The 20,726-nt window shown below is 36.5% G+C and overlaps 1 protein-coding gene and 1 long non-coding RNA gene across 5 annotated transcripts in view; one reads left to right on the top strand and one right to left on the bottom strand.

Annotated features, from left to right (window-relative positions):
• Positions 1-20,726, top strand: part of LOC127529615 (uncharacterized) — a 487,131-nt gene that overhangs the window by 339,863 nt on the left and 126,542 nt on the right. The window lies entirely within an intron of this gene.
• The window catches only part of fbxl18 (F-box and leucine-rich repeat protein 18), a 65,597-nt gene that overhangs the window by 2,861 nt on the left and 42,010 nt on the right, over positions 1-20,726 (bottom strand). The gene's annotated exons all lie outside the window — the stretch shown is intronic.

Below are 20,726 nucleotides of genomic sequence, written 5' to 3'. Positions count from 1 at the left end.
CAGTTTTCTACTCTGTGGTGTGCTGGGCTGGTAACATCACTTCAACAGAGGCCCACTGAATTAACAAGCTAATGAAAGGGCAGGCTCAGTTATAGGTCACACTATGGACCCCCTGGAGGTAGTGGAGGAGGAAAGAATTAAAACAAAACTGAGTGCCATTATGACCAAAGCTGCACATCCTGCTGCACTGAAGACTTTCAGCGAGTGAATTATTCAGTAGAAGTGAGTCAAGAAACATGACAGGGGGTTCTTTATACCAACAGCAATACGCCTGCATAAGGCCTCACTGTGACTGGGACTGCCAAGTTAGGCAGGTCTTCTTGCCTTTTAGTCATTCTGGTATGTATTCAGTCCATAGTTTGTGTGTATATTTATTTATTTACCCATTTATGTATGTATTTATTTATTTAAAGAGGATCTGTTAAAAAGCCTCACATTTCTCCTGGGGACAAATAAAGTTCATCCAGCCATCTATTAACATTGATGTCACAGTAATTGTTAAAGGAATACTCCGCACAAAAATGACTTTTTTCATATGTTGCTTACCCCATGTAGTTTGTAGTAGTGGCCGAGAAAAATCTGAATCTCATTTTTTCAGGAGGAATGGAGAGAAAAATAGAATAGAAGTCAATAACAACCAATGCTGTACAACGGCCAATGATATGAAAAACGCCCATGGTAAGAAGAATAAAAAAAACTTTGTTACTCGTGTCATACCATCCATATGTTTGTTATCCAATCATATGTTAAAAATGTGCAGAAAGCATGCCGTTTTGCTAAAATATTTTCAGTTACTTCCAATATAATCAGCTAACATCATAAACACAAAACTAATGCCTCGTGGGATTGACCTGCTTCAGTTCAAAAAGGCAACCCTTGGGGCTTTAGTTTCGTGGTTATGATGTGCGCTAATTAGAACATCAGAACAATCTGGACAAGAAAAGGCCATTCAGGCCAACAAAGCTCACCAGTCCTCTTCACTTAATTCGTTTTGAAAGTCCCTAAATTCCTACTGTCTACCACACTACCTGATCAGTAATTCCATGTGTCTGTAGTTCTCTGTGTGAAGAAAACATTCCCAATGTTTGTGTGAAATTTACCCTTAACATGTTTACAACTGTGTCCCTGTGTTCTTGATTAACTCATTTTAAAGTCACAGTCTCTGAGCTGCCCTGTGGTTACATCCTGAGGCTTCAACCATCTGTTGGTGAAGAAAGATTAACTGATCTTGACTTTGCCAACGATGGCGTGATCTTTGTGGAGTCAATGGCAGCTCTGATTGGGGACCTCGAGAGACTGAGTGTCATGGATGAAAACCAAGATCCAGGCCTTTAGTGATCTCTTGGGCACAGCCATCAGCTGTGTGTCTGTCTGCAGAGAGAATATCAACCTCGCTGAGAGGTTTACTTACCATGCAGTGTGTCCCTGGTGACTATTCCTGTTTTTGGAGAGCACATGGGGTCATGAAATCACTGTAAAGCAGTGTTTGGTGCTCCTGATATCTCCACAAAAGGACAAAGGTCCAAGTCTTTTGAGTCCTGATGTTTCCTATTTTTCTATATGGTTGCGAGACATGGATGCTCTCCTGTGACCTGAGATGAAGACTGGATTACTTCAGTACTGCGCCACTTCTGAGAATCTTTGGGTACTGCTGGTTTGTCTTTATCTCAAATGAGTAGTTGCTCACAGAGTCCAGAATGAGGCACATTATATGCATTGTGAGGGAGCGTCAGTCACAGCACTATGGCCATGTGGTGTGATTTCCTGAGGGTGATCCGGCTCACAGGATCCTCATTGCTGAGGACCTGCAGGGCTGAACCAGGCCAAGGGGACACCCATGTAATACCTGGCTGTGGCAGACAGACGGTCATTTCTGAAGGATGGGACTGGACTGCGTGTCTGCTTGGTGGGTTGCCAACCGGGATCCTGAGCTGCTTCATCAGGTGGTGGGTGAGGCAACATGATGTACCAGTGCATGAGCCACCCCCCCCCAAGACCTGACCTGAGTCTTGATCCACTTCATTCATTATTTTAAACACTCATGTCTCCTCTTAATCTTCTTTTGCTTAAATTGAAAAGGCTCAGCCCTATCCTCCTAACTAATTCCGTGTAGTCCTGGAGTCAGCCTCATCGCTCTACTCTGGACTTTTGCTAGCACTGCAATGTCCTTTTTGTAGCCTGGAGACCAACAGTGTACACAGTACTCCAGATGAGGACTCCCCAGTGTGCTACAAATTATTCCAACAAGTAAATATTTGACAATATTTTAGTAAAAAAAGCATTTTGTACATTTTGAGGATACGATTGGATAACAGACAGGTGGATTATGTGACATGAGTAACGTGAGATTTTTTCTTCTATTTTTCAAATTGTTTGCTGTTGTACAGCTGTGGTTGCTATTGCCTTTATTTACATCAAAAAGGTCTTTCTCTGCATTCTGCATGAAAACATGAGAATAAAGATTTATCTCGACTACCGCTGCAAACTAAAGGGGGTAAGTAAAAGATATTAAAAAAATAAAAATAAAAAATTTGGGGTGGATCATTTCTTTAATGTGCATTTTTAAAAGCACTGTGAAAACCATGTGATTAGTAATTTTTTAGACAGAAAGGCACAAAATGTATTGCAAATGGAAGTAATGCCTAATTTTTCCAGCAGAAACCTGGAAACCCCTTGTGCCATGCAACGGAGGAATTCAATACTTAATGCAGTGCTTCTAGAATGGAACACTTGACTCACATTAAGATTAAAGGAGATGATGTTAGGCTGACATTTTATAAGCAAATTTGTCCCATATTTAAATAAGTACAACATTCTGAAATCATGGCTATTTTTTTTTCACAACCATGGAAGGAAATGTTCGGTTAATGACTCATCCCAATGGGAACATACTACTGAGATTTTTCTTAAATAGCACTGTCAATGTGATGTTTATAAATTATTGGTCATGGCTTCCTTTGCCCATTTACTAATGAGGCTTTGTTTTCTGCACTGTTTTAATACATATTCTTTGGGTGCAAGCCAGAAGAAAATGGCTCGATCGTTTTCCTTCCGTCAAACTAGGTGCATTCAGTTTGTAAGCCTGGTCATTCTTGAATTAGGGCACACACAGAAACCACAGAGACAAAAGAAGAAACGTCACACCCAGTGTGCTCCCTAACTCTATATACAGAAAAAGACTGCAAATATTTACCCTTTCCACATAACATTTGTCTCCTTTCCAGGAGGGTCTAGGTCTTGTATCTACAGCTGCTGGAATTGAAAGCAACTAACAGCAACTCTTACAAGTAGAACGCTGCAAAGAATAAATGGATATCCGTACACTTCTTGGTAATGTTAAGAACAGGTAAGTCAGGTACTGCATTATCATAAAGCAGACTCTTCAGGAAATCCCATATACTGTATACAGAAGACTTACATACAGAGTGTCTCAAAAATTGTTCATAGGTTAAAGATTTTTAACTAAATATAAAGTAAGACAGTCTGCACTTAAATCTGATTAAATCCGAGCATTTTGGCACTGGTTTTATGCACTTTATTGCTCATGTAGTGTGCTTTGTAACAGTGTTTAGAAAAGGTGACATATTAAAATATCAACAAAAGAAAGAAACCAAGAAGCCCAACTTAACATAGATCAAAATATGTATACAGTTACAGTATTTTGTCTCATTCCATAATACAAATTGAGAAAAAAAGAGCTTAATTACTTAATTCAGTTGTTTTTTTTTTTTCTTTATTTAGCTCATGCCTTCACTCAAGAAGACTTCAACATTAGTGCCCATTATAGATTTTATTTATTCAAACAACTGATGCTAAAGCTTGTCCAGGACCACACAGCAGGCTGGACAATGTGACTGAACTGGCACCCTAGTAGTTTAGAGTCCAACACCCTGGTCAGTGGCCTGCATTTCTCTTCCTACTTATAAGACTGCAGTCCCTTAATCCAAATCATGCCTTGGCTGTCTGCACTACCTATACATTATCTGTACATAACCCTAATCACCCTAATTACCAATGGTTTGTATTAAATGCTCTTTTCCCAGGTTGCTTATGGTACTTCTCTGAGACAAGCAGCACCTGACAATGATAACGTATGTGAACATTATTGACTGATCTCTAAACAACATGCTTTCTAGAAAAACGTACAAGTTCACTGGCTACCACAATACACATCTTAATGGTCTTGAAATGGTTAAATCTACAAGCATGCATGACATAAAACTGAAAGAGCTGCTGGAGAGAAAGAAAAAAAAAACTTTCTGCTCCTGATCAAAAGCATTCTTCTGTAATTTCCTGAATAACACACTAGCCCAGAAATACAAATATAGTTTAATGGCACCTTAAAGGAAAGGTAAATACAGTGCTTGTGTTATACTATAAACAGATCAATCTAACAGACCAAAGCCCTGTAATTAAAGAGAGAAAAAGTGGGATTTTTCTGTCAAGCAAGAACACACTAAAAGCACACTTGAAATCCTGCTTATGAAATCTGCAGATAAAGTCTTGAATAATGGTCTAGTTTTGGAGGAGGTACAAGCAAGGCAGTTATGTATACAAAGATAGTGCTAAAATGCTGAAAACCGGCACAAAATATGGATGAACACAGAATCTGATCAGACTCAGTAGGATCAAGGAGTGTTGTAACATGTAATAACATTCTTAAACTGACTTTAGTCAATTCAGGGGGCACTTGGGAGAGAGTGTATCCTGGGTGCAAGGCAGTAATTAGCCCTGGACAGGACACAATCATACTAAAAAAAAAAATTATATATATACTTTTATATATGAGGGAACCCCTCTCAGCCTGCATAATAATTGACTCTACTTTCAACAAAAAAGACAACAGTGGTATGTCCTTCATTTCCTAGGAACATCTGAGTACTGCAGTGTTTTCCGAACAAAGATTTTTAGTGAAGCAGCATTTAGTTGTATGAAATTAAATCAAATGTGAAAAACGGGCTGTGCAAAAATTTGGGTCCCCTTGTAATTTTGCTGATTTGAATACATTTAACTGCTCAATGCTGATTTACTTGGTTTGATTAGCTTATTAAGCCTTGAACTTCATAGAAAAGTGTGTCCAATCGTGAGAAAAGGTATTTAAGGTGGTCAATTGCAAGTTGTGCTTCCCTTTGACTCTTCTCTGAAGAATGACAGCATGGGATCCTCAAAGCAACTCTCCAAAGATCTGAAAACAAAGATTGTTGAGTATCATGGTTTAGGGGAAGGCTACAAAAAGCCATCTCAGAGGTTTAAACTGTCAATTTCAACTGTAAGGAATGGAATCAGGAAATGGAAGGCCACAGGCACAGTTGCTGTTAAACCCAGCAGGTCTGGCAGGCCATAAAAAAATACAGGAGCGGCATATGCGCAGGATTGTGAGAATGGTTACAGACAACCCACAGATCACCTCCAAAGACCTGCAAGAACATCTTGCTGCAGATGGTGTATCTGTACATCGTTCTACAATTCAGCGCAATTTGCACAAAGAACATCTGTATGGCAGAGTGATGCGAAAGAAGCCCTTTCTGCACTCACGCCACAAACAGAGTTGCTTGTTGTATTCAAATGCTCATTTAGACAAGCCAGATTCATTTTGGAACAAAGTGCTTTGGACTGATGAGACAAAAATGGAGTTATTTGGTCATAACAAAAAGCGCTTTGCATGGCAGAAGAAGAACACCGCATTCCAAGAAAAACACCTGCTACCTACTGTCAAATTTGGTGGAGGTTCCATCATGCTGTGGGGCTGTGTGGCTAGTTCAGGGACTGGGGCCCTTGTTAAAGTCGAGGGTCGGATGAATTCAACCCAATATCAACAAATTCTTCAGGATAATGTGCAAGCATCAGTCACAAAGTTGAAGTTACGCAGGGGTTGGATATTCCAACAAGACAATGACCCAAAACACAGTTCGAAATCTACAAAGGCATTCATGCAGAGGGAGAAGTACAATGTTCTGGAATGGCCGCCACAGTCCCCTGACTTGAATATCATCAAAAATCTATGGGATGATTTGAAGCAGGCTGTCCATGCTCGGCAGCCATCAAATTTAACTGAACTGGAGAGATTTTGTATGGAGGAATGGTGAAAAATACCTCCATCCAGAATCCAGACACTCATCAAAGGCTATAGGAGGACAGCGTCTAGAGGCTGTTAGATTTGCAAAAGGAGGCTCAACTAAGTATTGATGTCATATCTCAGTAGGGGTGCCCAAATTTATGCTCCTGTCTAATTTTATTATGATGCATATTGCATATTTTCTTTTAATCCAATAAACTTAATGTCACTGCTGAAATACTACTGTTTCCATAAGGCATGTCATATATTAAAAGGAAGTTGCTACTTTAAAAGCTCAGCCAATGAGAAACAAAAATCCAAAGAATTATACATATATATATATATATAAACTTAAAGAAGAGAAACCCAAGACACTGTTAATCTGTCATATTAGCAATACTCATTTTACAATGTAGGTTGTTTAACATTTTCTGTAGCCAAAATAAACGAATTGTTCATTTAAATCTCCTCATTTCCTGAAAAAAAAAAAAGAATATTTAGAAAAAAAAAAAAAACTGGATCATTTATTATTTTTTTCCCCGTGTGCATTGTAGCTCAAAGTGTGAGGGAGTGAAGGATAAAGGCTTTCGGTGGGAGCATTTCTTGGAAGTCTTGAAGAGTATATCAAAGTTGGGCAAGTGCAAAAAGAGCTCTCTTTCAATATTTTATTGTGATTATATGCATTTGTTGTTCTCATTCCATTAATTAAAATGAATAACTAATGCCAAAAACAATTAAAATAAATAATGCCAAAACATAACAAAATTAAGATATTCCGGAAAAATAAAAACTGTTGAAAGATTACACTTTTTTCTGGAATTCATTCAATCACTTGGCAGGATTCTTCTAAAAATGATAATAAAACAGGCACTTGTACTAAACCACTGAAGTTTCATTCTCCAATTAACACTGCAAACATGAGGAGGGTTTAGTGATGTGGTTTCTCTAAAATGCTTGAGCTTTTACAAAATAAAAAACTAACATTCCTGCTTTATGACAGCTAAAAACATTTTAATAGGCAAGAGATAAGAGAGTAACTCATTTTTTTCAGGAACTATAGCATTTTAAAATTAAGGCCATGCATCAAGACCTAAAAAAGCTTGAAAAGCATGCAAATATAAAACACAACTTTCAAAATATTTATTTTCCAGTGCTGTGATTATTAATTACAACTAGCAGTTTTTAGATTTTTTTTTTTGTACACTGGGGACCAAGATGCAGAAACATACTGTATAGACTTCTAGTGGAAAAATTGCAATTACTGAGAAGTCTTGTCTTCAAACATCAGAAATAACACAGTGATCATCATATAGGAGAAAGTAGGGTGAAATGACACCTTTTATTGCCTAACTAAATAGATTACAAATGCAAGCTTTCGAGGCAGCTAAGGCCCCTTCATCAGGCAAGGTGTAACCCTTTCTTGCATTTGTATTCTATTTATTTAGCCAATAAAAGCGTCATTTCACCCTACTTTCTCCTGTATCAATCTATGGCTAACACGGTACAACACTTTACTGCTACAGTGATCATATAAAACAATCATTCTCAAAAGACTGGTTAACTGTGTTGTGCAAAAGAAAGAGAGCACAGAAAAGCAAAAGTATAAAATATGGCTTTGTCTATCCATTATTGAGTACAGGGTATATAATAAAGAAAATTAAACAACCAATTCTTTTCCAGCTTTCCTAACTGAAAACAGCTGCTTACCAGAACTGTATGAAAACAAAAGGTAATGCTGTAGTTATTTTAAAGAGGCAAATCAGAATTGAACACCTCCCGTGTACTGTCCTAGAAATCTAAGACTTCGCAATTGTTCTCTCCACTTCAGTCTGTCCACTTTGCTCTGCTTCACCACAGGTAGCCTCTGATTGTGCATCTAATGGGATTTCCAGACTGCATAAACAAGGCAGTAAGTTCTGATTCATTACACTGACATTTCGCACTACGATTGCCTAATCTTGAGGCTAAACCTGCACCAGACTGGCAAAGTCTCTTCAGATGCCCATGACAGGCAGTCTTGACATTCAGTAATGTTCGTTTTAAAGTTTTTATTTAGACACCAAGTATAATATTTGTGGCAAAAAACATAATAATCTAGGATTCTGTGCAAGACACTAAAGCATATGCAGGTAAAAGACAAAACTGTCAAAATACGTGTACAACCCAGCATATAATAACAGACCCACCAGGCTCCAGTAAAGCAGCTGAGAAACTCAATGAAAGCTCAAGAACGTTTATGTTTAATGCTAATGTTTGGATAATAAACACATCATATTTTATAATATGGAAAGCTTCCCAGGAAGGAATGCTGGCAGGGAGATACCTTGTGACATGTATTTATTGGCCATGTTAATTTATCTTCTCCACATATCCAAATGTAATTAGAACTCACAAGGAGACAGCACCTTTGCAGCCCAAAGGAACGTCGATTCGACTTGTATGCATGAGCAGGGAGGGGTGTGGCAGGGAGGAGCCATCAGAAAGAATGTTCTGCCTCAAGCGGCTTTATAGCGTGACTGTAATCATCTGCGTGCGTGCCACGACATCTCGAGTCAGGACACACTGCTGGTGGGTACCAAACTATTTGAAAACCACTGCCTTTTCACATTAACTACGTATGCCCCAAAGTGAACTGTCAAATCTCTCTACTCGGCAGCTGAAAAAGCGTAGCAGTCTGTACGTCTCAACTTGCACAAACATCAATCATTCTCCACTATAACAAATGCCAAGTATAAGGACCTAACATATTTGAATCTAAAAATATAAACACATACTTTTCTAGTTTCACACCACACTTGCCCTCCCCGCCCACAATATAACATCCTAAACATTTCAACATAGAGAGGTGTGAATGATAGCAACCACTTCTGAACATCTGTACAGGTGGCTTCAACTAAAACTGATGACACAGACGCTATCAAAGTGAAAAAAGATGTTCACCTTGTTTATTTATCTTTAAGTTAAAATACTATCATTAAAAACTTGAGAACAATTTAAAAAGACAATTGCAACTCAAAAAACATTGTAACAAAAACATTTATCATTACCGAAAATAGACAAAAATAAACTATACTAATCAAGCAGCAGCAGCAATGTACAGTTACTTTAACTATAAGCATACAATTATCTGTTTTAAGGGGACAAAAGTACATTTGGTCAAAGTAACAAGATGCATTTCTAAGACAAATCTGAAAAGATAACACACAAAAAAAAATTGAGCTGCATGTCTAGATCTGGGCCTGGATGGATATCCAGGTTGTGCACCGCTCTTCTCCAGGCTAAGGTGTAAGAGATGTGCAGACAATGGTGACCTTAGGGCTCTAACGATATGCAGCCATCACTCAGCAGTCACAGTGGGAGAAGTGCACGTGTCTACTGTGTCTGCTTTTGTTTGTGTTCCCAAGCTAAGCTACTCCTTTCAAATTCCTTCTCAGCTTAAACCTACAATCACTAGTTAAACTCTATTTATAATATTTTTTATGTGACAATTCTAAATATGCCCTTACCATATCCATAGAGAACCATACACAGTCATGTGAAAAAGAAAGTACACCCTCTTACAGTTCTGTGGTTTTACATATCAGGACATAATAAAAAAAAAAATCTGGTCCTTACCAGGTTCTAAAATTATTTAAATCTAACCTCAGGCGTAAAACAATATACCACAGATTCCACAGTGTCATTATTTATTTAGCAAAAATGAATCCAAAATGCAGAAGCCGTGTGTGAAAATAACATGATAAATGCTTATAAGACTGCAAGTTAGTTAGAAGCAAATGCGACACTTGTTTCAATGAAACTGAATGAGCTGTACAATAACAATAGCTGTTGATTTAATCTCTGGAGTAGCATTAGTGAGAGAAGACCCTACAAATATTATATTATTATGCAGATCTATGTATACAAGAGAGACAATCAGTTACATTTTAAAATACTCCAGTAACAATCATAGTAAAATTTTAGATTAGCTACACATAACATTGGTCCTCCACAGCACTTCACCTCAGGGCTCAAGATTTTCATTTGAACTAATTCATTAATCAAAATCAGATTACTGCAGTTAATTTTTATAATAGCCTACATTTTCTCTGTCAAACTTAGTAAAGAAAAGCATGCAGATTTTCTTTAAATTGCATAAAACAATGGATAAAGTGTCTAACAAAGACACACATTGGTAAGTTTCTCCTGACCTAAAAACTGCAAAGAAGAAAGCATACAATCATCACTGTCCAACATCCAAACGTAACACTCTAATCAAAAAAAAATGAAAGAGAAATAATATGTATACATCTGTGTGGCAGGGAAAAAATTAAATCACATTGTTATGCATTTTAATTTTAGTCTGGCATTTATTACATTGTCTTGTTTCTGTAATGAATGCAGATAAAATGAAATGATGTACAAAATGATTTATGTTTTCATAACCTGCAAGGTCCTGGTCAGATTTCTCTCACAACTTTCTACTTTAAATATGACATTTTATTCAATATTTAAAATTAAGTTGTTTTTTTTTTTCCAATAAATAATAGATAGATAGATAGATAGATAAATAGATAGATAGATAGATAGATAGATAGATAGATAGATAGATAGATAGATAGATAGATAGATAGATAGATAGATAGATAGATAGATAGATAATTGATAAGCAATCCTTATACTAAACTTTTGCAGGTTTTCATTTCATTTGGCATTTTAAAAAGAAGGTAGTTTTCCAGTAATTTAAATTCTTATCTAATTAGACTCATAGTTTTACGACAGCTGTACTAAAAATTACCTGGCAATGCAGACTTATCTTTGAAAGTGATGTTTGGTACATTAGCACAATTAATGATTTCTGGCAGTTCAGTTCACACATTAGTATTCAGCATTTTTAGATTGCAACTGATACCTAATTTTATTTATAAAAAGTACATCATGTCTTATGAGAAAGGCACACAAAGGAGTAATAAAATATACTTGGCCTCACTGTGGCACTTTGGCAAGATACTAACTATTGACTTCACTTTATAAAATGTCAGTATGCACCTACAGAGACCGAATTAAAAATGAATCATTAAAACTCAGGAAAGCTTTGCAAAATTTGGCAGTATTTTAAAGAAAAAGTGATATTTTTGACACATGAAATAAGGGATACCGTTTTCTCAAAAAAGATAAAGCGAGACTCGAGGAATATTTGTACACAAAGAAAAAGGAAATTGTGTAGCTACTTCTAAAACTAGAGATGCCAGTCATTCCCATAAATAATTACATTTCCTGTGTAATTTGCTTGAAATCTTACCATGCTCACCCTCTCTGTGTCCAGTTGTTAAAAAAAAATCTGACTTGATTTTCTTGGTATATTTTCAAACACAGTACAGAACATTTTTATAATACTTTGTGGCTTCTTGCAAATTCAAAGGCTCCTTTCCTTTGAACATGTATGCGTGCCGGGCCATACTAGAAAAGCTCAAACGAAAAATTAAAATTATTTGAATATCCTGGGCCTACAGCCTCCTAAACCTTCCAATTTTAAGTTTTCGGGGTTTGCCTCCCAATCCTCCCATATAGAAGAATGTGACTTAAACTGACTTACCAGTTCCCTCCAGCAGCTAAAGGTGTGTTCCATATTTATGCCACGACAGCATCTTTTCCATGCTGTGTTTTATGTACTAGTTTAATTCTTAAACTATAATAGTATTTTGACATGTTTAAATGATATCTGAAATCAAGATAGAAGATTTGTTTTCACATCTATACATATTACTCCAGTTAATCACAGGATGACTGCATTTTTACATAGTAAAATAAACCACAAGCACAAATAAAGACACACCAATTTCTGTCTCAGCATGTTCACTTGTGTAAATATTATTCTGAATGGCAACTACCTTCAACCAACAATCACATTCAGCTAAGTACATTCTCAATAAGACAGATGAAAAATCTGAAGCTAGGTTTTCTTTAAGCCGGTGATATGCACAAAATCCAGTGTCATTCTCGGAGCATATTTATGTAACATACAATAAAATACGGAAATTCACTGTCCAGTAGTCCTTTGTTAGGAACATTCTGTCCAACACTTTCATGGTTAAAAATTTAACAAACACTGTTAAATATCATGTTTTATCTCTAAAGGGTATAAATTAATGAACACTGTTAAATATTATGTTTTACCTCTAAAGGGTATAAATTAATGAACACTGTTAAATATTATGTTTTACCTCTAAAGGGTATGGTTGTAAACAACAACTTTTTTTCTTTTTTATCGTAAACCATTTTTATTTTGCATGAACCAGATTATGTCAGCATGTTCGCATAGCAAGTGAATCATCATGGTAACACAATGCCTCCCTTTAAACATTCATCTCTAGTCCATTTTACTTCATGACTTTCTCCTTCTTCCCAGACTGTTTTGATACTGTGTATGCTGGGAAATATGATGTCATGCTTCTGGTTTTGATGCTTAGGTAATTCAATTGCCTACTTGCAATTTCCCATCAGCTGCAATTACTTGACGCAAAATCATTTCTTGACCTGCAGCTCACCACTGTCCTGCCTTCTTCTCCACTAACTGACTGAAGCAGCAAGAAACTGAAACTCGTTGTGTGTTAAGAACAGTTACATCTAAAATATCTTGGTCAGTTTGCTTCAATAAACGTACACAAGAAATCTTTTCTTCTGACTTTCAACAACTTTTTGTGTTAATTAATCAAAAGGCAAGTACAGCAGACATAGCCAAAACCGATGATTTAGCACACTAATAAACTCCCTCCTTTCAATCTGTATAATGTTCTCTAAAATGATTGTGGCTTTTCCTATGGCTTTGGCACAGTGTAGTTCTCCATAAACTGTGAATATAATATGTACTACTTCCAAATAAACACTGTAGGCTTTGTTAATTTTTTTTACTTGAAATATACGTTCAGTTGATTACATAATGCAATGGCAGCACAGTGGCTAGTACTGCTTCTTCATGGACTCAGCAGTCTGGGTTCGAATGCCTTACCTGGACATAGTCAGCGTTGATCTCACATGGTCAACCTGTGTCTGCTTGGCTTTTATCACATTTCCTCAAAAATGTGTGTACTACATTGACTGGAAAGTTTGCGGAGATGGTTGTGTGTGTGTGTGAGTGACTGACTGACTGACACCCCATTAAGGGCTGCTTCTTGCCTTGTCCTTGATGTTTTTGCCAGGAAGATTACATTATGTTATACAATATAATAAAATCATTGTAATATGGATTTAGCAATTACCTACAGAGGGTGGCACGGTGGCACAAAAGTAGCGCTGCAGTCTCACAGTTAGAAGAGCAGGGTTCACAACATGGATGCAACTTGCATAGAGATTGCATGTTCTTCCTGTGTCTATGTGTGTTTCTTACATGTGCTCCGGTTTCCTCCAAATGTCCGTAGACATGCAGTTTAGGTGAATTGGAAATGCTTTATTTGCCCTACTGTGTGAATGAAACTGTTCAGGGCTTGTTCCTGCTTTGCATCATTCACTGGCTGGGATAGGCTCCAACACCCAGCAACCCGGATATAGATTAAGCGGGTTAGAAAATGACATAACAAGCACCTACAGATAATGCCTTTTCAAGCCATCAGGCAACACTATTTTACGTTTAATTAAATCAAACATGCATTTAGGTGGCTTTAGCTTAATTAAAGGGGATGTTATTTTGTTCAAGGTCATGTTATTTATGTATTAAAAAAGTATCAGAAAACTCTGATAGTTATGCTAACGTAGCTCATCAAACTCCATTTGCCTAACATAATGCGAGTACGAGGCGATATTTTGTACTGTTTACTGTGAAATACACACTTAAACATCTTCCATTTGTGCACACGTGCTCCTGTTTAAAAACGTCATTTTTATTACCACGCTTCTTTTAACTTCGCCTGTTTGTTGTCTGGTACAGATCATGCAATCGATATTTAACCCACTTCCTATTGTCCAAATGACTTGAAATTTTGCACACTTACTCACTTCCGATGGCAATACTTGAATCAATAATCAGTTTCACTAATTGATCAATTAATCCATGTTAAGAAATGAAATTTTCATATGAAGAATAGTTAAAAATTTCACCAATAGTTGGCGCTAGTAATGGATAGAAATATTAAAGGAACTGTTAAAATATTGATTACAAAATTATACTAAAACAAACGCAAGACTAAAAATTAGAAAATAATATACTGTATATATAAAAAAATACTTTTTAAAAAACACGCTTATATTAAGTTAAAAAGTGTACTAAAAAGTAAAAAAATAAGTCTCTCATACATCACTCGTAAAATAAAAGTGTGGGTGCTTTTCATCAATCAACATTCAAAAAACACTTCTTAAAATCTTAGCAAAAGCGCCCACAATTTTATTTTATGAGTGATGTATGAGAGACTTATTTTTTTACTTTTTAGTACACTTTTTAACTTAATACTGTATAAGCGTGGTTTTTAAATAGTATTTTATATATATATATATATATATATATATATATATAAAATTAACTAAACATTTGACACCTACTGCAGCACATCTATTGACATTCTGTACCATTCTGTGTTTTTTGTAATAGGTATGGGGAGCAAATGAGTTCTCCTGTGGGCACCGCACATCTTAACATAGAGTATAGTAAGCTTTACAGCATAACATAATATATGTATTTCCATTACAGGTTCTAAATCTTTTTTGAAAGCCTATGCAATCTTTTATTTCATATTTTAAATTATTATCCATGTTTACTTTTTATTCTGTGTAAAAGAGATAACATGTACAAAATCATTTTTGCACATGATAATAAAAGATAATCTCAAATTTGACTTGGGTTGCTCTGTTCTTTGTTCTCGAGCCCAACTTTGTTTTAGATCAGATCACCTTCAGAAAATGATCTTGACTAAAATCTCTAGATCACACGTATTGCTCTTTACCTCATTTTTAAATTGATACACAACCAAAGAGATATGTAATACGGATACATTCTTAACTGGAAAAAAAGTTTATATTTAATATAAAAAAAGAATCATTAAATAAACCATATTTTGATACATGTATACATTTTCTCATTGTCAAACAAAACACACACTTCTAAATAGCATATTGTCAAGAAATATGTACTCGTCCTTCTTTTTTAATATCATATGATAATTAATACATATCTGCTAGATGAAGAGGAAAAAATGATATTGTGCTGTCTTGTTGGATTGTTTTCAGAATCTCATTATGGTCACTATCAAAACGCCTTGAAGGAACTGCCGCTTAATGAAAAAGAAAACCAATATCAAATTAGCTTACATTTAAGGAATCAGAGAAAGGCTCCCCGGGGATTAGGATAATGACAGAAAATTTTCAAAAATTAAATGCACAAACTAGTGTATGTCATTTTAAAACAAATCTTAATGATGCTGTTTCATGGAGTAAAACGAGAGAACTGGCAGAAAATTGTTTTTCTATCTGCCTTTACTTGCATCTGCTGAATACTGAAGTGACCAATCTTTCCAAAATATAACACTGCATTATTTTTGCTTTTTTTTCCCATTCAGCTCACAACAAATATAGCCATTTCAATTTTGAATATTGGGTAAAAGTGATAAAAACAGTCAATTTGTTAAATGCAAACCTTTTCCTAAAATGTATGAATTTCAAAAAGCACAAAAGAAAATTTAAGTTAACCAAGATAGCTATTACCTGAAGTGAAGATAAACATAAAAAATTACATTGGGTGGGGGTTCAAAACTAATATGATAAAACATTGGAGACAAGCCGTAACAAATTGCGGCCTTATTGGAGGGTCCTAGGCAGCTCTTAAATGGCTGTTTGAAACAGCCTCTCTCTGTATAGCACTGTTATGTTAACTTGTCCTATAGTTATTACACTCATCTGAGCTATAACTAAAATATTTGCCCTCTTCCTGGTACTCCTCTAGGTTTGCATATTTGTCACAATGGATGGCTTCATATCTTTGGGCAAAATGTAAAATTAGATGAAGGGCACTAGAGTAAACATAACACAATTTTGAAATAGTTCCATAGAGTATGCAAGTAATAAAGTTATCCTAGACTAATATTGCCTGAATGAAATGGTAATAGCCTACTTAATCACTAAAACATTTGACAAAAGTTAAGCGATCTTTAGACTCAGCCAATTAAACACAGCCAGACCACTTGAATCTAAACCTCACCCTATACTGATCCTTACCATGACAGTGAAGTTGTCACAACACTATGCCTACACACAAAAAAAAAATCTTCAAATGGAGGATATCTGGAACACTGGTGAATCTTTCCATGAAAGGTCAGCCTGCCAAAACTATTGTAACTGTTCAATCAAGATGTCGCAGAGGATCACAGAAGAACAATTGTGAATTTCCCCTTGGGATTAATAAAGTATCTATCTATCTATGAACATCCAAAGTACTGCAGGACTCTCTAGCCTCATATAAGTGACCATGACTTCTCAAAAAGAGACAAGAGTAAAAATGGGATTTATAGCAGAATACAGCAAGGTGGAAACCTCTACTGTACAAAAGTAACACGGGTGTGTGTCTTGTACTTTAAAAGAAACATTGGGATGATCCCCAAGTATTTTGCAATAATGTCCTATGAACAGATGAGTCAAAAGTAGACCTCTTTGGTTGCCATAGGCCCCACAATCTCTGGCATAAAGCTACTACAGTGTACGACAGCAAGAACATTATACCTACAATTAAAAATGAGGACAACAGTGTGACGGTGTGCAGATGCACTGCTGCATCGGTAACTGAAAGACAACTTTTTCACACAGGTGATAGTGGTGTCAGGTAACTTTGTTCCTTGAATAAAGAAAGCAATGATGTAAAAAAAACTTTACTGTGTATTCACTCAGATTGCCTTTCTCTAATGTTGGATTTTATTCATACGCCTGAGGCCATTAATTGTGCAAAATATGAAAAAACACAAGAAATTAGTAAAGGAGCAAATGCCTTTTTCCAGCATTGTATAAAGAAAAAGGTTTTTTTACCATAATTTAATATTACTAAAATGAAATCTTGTTTTAAATGAGCAAGACTTTTTGGGAGGTAAGACACAACAATTTCAAAGTTCAACATATATGCCAAGCACTTTGTGATACTGTTTATCATGAGGGCCGTGATATAAAATAAATATTGAAAATATTTAGTTCCCACCAAGGTACAGCAGTTGTGACGTGTGAGTCCCTGTCTTGCACTCCCAAAACACGAGGCTGAGTCTCGGTCTTTAGCAAAACCAACTTTATTCAGCTTGAAACAGGAGCAGCACGGTTATTTATTGTAACAGGATCTACCACTCTCATATACACAGACACAGCAGTCAGGCAGGGTAGTGGTCATGTTAGTGGCCAAGTAATCCTGTTCCCTGCATTTACAATGTTCCTTGCATCACCCATCGACGGCAAGTGCTCATAGCGTGACTGCGATCTTTTCGGAATTTTTTTCGCGGCGAACTGCTCCAGCACTGTAGCTATCTTCCATAGACGCGGCAATCACACTTTGGGACGCTCTTCGGTGTGTTGTCCCATTTGTGGGAGCCCCAAAAGAGTTTAGAACCCTTACACAGTGTTTACCACTGCTGCCTCACAGATGCAGCATCCCAAGTCTGAATCCCACTGCCAGTTGTTCTCCCCATCTCCCAGTCTAAATGAAGTTTCCTCTCAAATCACAAGACATGAAGATCAGGTAAACTGGTGATTACAAACTTGTGCTGTGTCAGTGGGAGTGTATGCATGAGTGGACCATGCAATCAACTGGATCCTTCCATGCACCCAGTGCTAGTGGTACAAGCTGAAGATTCCTAAGATGGCACTAAATTGTTTTTCAGAATGTTATTTTATGTTTAAGGTATCATCCTGAAACATTCTGCACATTTTACGTTCACACATGTTTTGCTTTATCTGTTTTTACATACAGTACCAGGATAATGACGATAAAGAATGGAATCAAATTATAATATATAGAACAATTATCAGAAAAGTAAAGTTGAATAAATCGGACTCTGCAGCTGCATGAATAAAAGGTAAAGTACCACTTCCAGTTAATTGAAATAGTCCAAAAGTTGATAGAAATCTACGTTTTGAACCTAATACTTGTATGCAAAATTTGGTTGACCTAAGTAAAAGCGGACTCAAGTTATCGTGTTTACACACACACACACACAGACAGACAGACAGACAGACAGACAGAATTCCAAAAATGGTATTTTCAGACTCAGGGGGGTCTAAAACATCAAGATTCATCAAAATATCAACATCGAATCTTTGGACAATTACAATACTTTCCCTATATGAGAAAGTAAAAAAGGCCAACAGATATGACAGAAAAATAAAAAAGCAAAAATCAGTAACAGCTGATTATGTACATTCTTTTAATGCCAAATTCCCTTTGATGTATTTACATTGGGCAGCCAGAAACACATAACGGTCACTAAATGGATAAAACCAGAAGGACACTGTAAGATGTGAAATCACTGCCCTCCTTTACCATCCAGTGGCATCAAAATCAGTGGCAAAAAAATCTGTAGAGGTGAGCTCAGTACGATTATACCCGTAGGAAAAACGTGAAGGATCGTTGAACCTTAATGTTAAAACATACAAAAACGTTGTAGGATAAAGGAGGAGGAGGAGGTTAGGAGCACGCGCCACCTGACAAACCAACTCACTATCCAGATTAGGACCCGAGTGCAGCCATGAGATTTCCATAAACTCTAGGAATTAAATATCTGAAAGAAAAATACTTTCTGATAATAAGTCATGTACACATTTTTTTTGAATAACAAAAAATTCTAGTCATAATTTATAAATATTTGATTCTAACAAGATGTAAGGTACAGTTTCTGAATGATATAATAAACAGTTTGTCTTTTGACAGGCACTGTGGTGCAGTGGTTAAGGATATGGACTTCAAGCCCAGAGGCTGTGGGTTCAAATCCCGCTACTAATACTGTGTAACCATGAGCAAGTCACTTTATCTGTGCTCCGACTGGAAAAGGAAAAGAAATGTAACTAATTGTATTCCTCAAGTGTTACAAGTCACCTTGGATAAAGGCGCAACCTAATAATAATAACCATTAAAAAAATGATGTGGTCATGTGGAGTGCTGGCCTGCTGTTAAAACATGAAGCCACGTACTGTTCAGGTTCAATGAAAAACCTTTGTAAGGGTAAGAGGGGCTGCTGCTCAAATGGTTAATATTCCAAGTTCTGAAATGCTGTGCTACACCCAGCTTATCTGTATTTATTCACTTCACACACAATATACCTGGACTTTTATAGCAAGTACTAATATGGAAAGTAATTTATGTGTCTTAATAAACAAACTAATTGACATTATAAAGCTTTTTTTTTTAAATAAAGTTGTTTGTTGCTTTATTGCAAAGAAAACATTATATCACTGCAGATATAATGAGGATGCATTACAGAAGATCACAGAATAATTAAATAAATATTAAGGTGCAATGGGTCACCACGTGGCTCTTCCAACAAATTAAAGGGTTATGTCTTAACATGGCTGCCCACTCCTTTCAAAAACAAACAAAGAAACATAACTCAGGAAAACCAATTTTATGCATAAGGCTTTAGTGAATAACCCAAGTCAGGGACTGGAAACGTGAATGAGAAGTTTTCTAGTCTGCTTGAAGCCTGGCTGCCAGTGAGGCGGGGTAGTAAATGCATTTACAGTTTCTCATGTGTCAGAAAACGCATGTGCACGATAATGAAAGTTTTAATGGTGGAGATGGAAGCTGGGAGTGGGGAGTTCTGTCTGAAAGAGCCTTGCTTCTCAGGACAAATGATTTTGCTGTTAACACACACACACACAAGCATAAATACTATTGCAGAGTGTTGCAGTTCTAGTTGTGGATTTAACGAAAAGGAGACAAGGGATGGGCATCTGCACAAGAGCTATTTGGAGGGAGGGAGGGAGAGAGGAAGGGAGGGAAGGAAGATCACACTTTTTAATACAAGGCCCCCTGCTTTGCTATTCACTTCCAAAGATGCAATGTAATCTCTCCATGTGTCAAGGACGCCCAGAAAGAAAAGGAGCTGCTGAAGCAGTGGCTGAATAGCATATCTGGTTTACATTACAGACATTAAGCACGTTCAACAGGAATTTATAGGTGGGGTTACGCTTGTGATCCACAATCAATAAGATTCAGCAGGATTCTTCTTTATGCTGGAGAGTTGTACTTGCTTAATATAGCTGTATCATTTCTCAGAGGGTCACTTGGCGATACAGGAAATTTGATCATGCTGATTACACAATGAATCATCCAGCAGCATGATGAAAACCACAAATTACACAGAAGCAAACTGTAGCCCTTTTCAAGGGCAAATCATTTTTTTCAGCATGATATATATATACAGTACATAGGGAGTGTAAGATAGCAAAACGGCGAAAGATTTATTTCCTTACGTACAAAGCTGGCTTACTGTCAGACGGGATAAACACAATCCAGAGTACATCATACAGAAAACAGATGAAAGGTTAAAAAAATGTTCAAGCAGATACTGAATGAGTATTATTACAGAAGAACACATGCCTACTCTCTGACATCCTAAAAATTCAATGTAGAAGCATTTAAGTAATGTGCCAAAAATCTAACTAAATTACATTATTTTCTTTTTTTGCACTTCTGCATCTTTTTAAGACAATTCCTCTATGTTTAAGTTTTCTGTTTTAC

This window comes from Erpetoichthys calabaricus, chromosome 11 (genome assembly GCF_900747795.2).
Source record: "Erpetoichthys calabaricus chromosome 11, fErpCal1.3, whole genome shotgun sequence".
In the NCBI taxonomy this organism is placed as follows: domain Eukaryota; kingdom Metazoa; phylum Chordata; class Cladistia; order Polypteriformes; family Polypteridae; genus Erpetoichthys; species Erpetoichthys calabaricus.
Note: the sequence above shows the minus strand (reverse complement) of the source record. Positions and strands in the feature narration are given on the sequence as shown.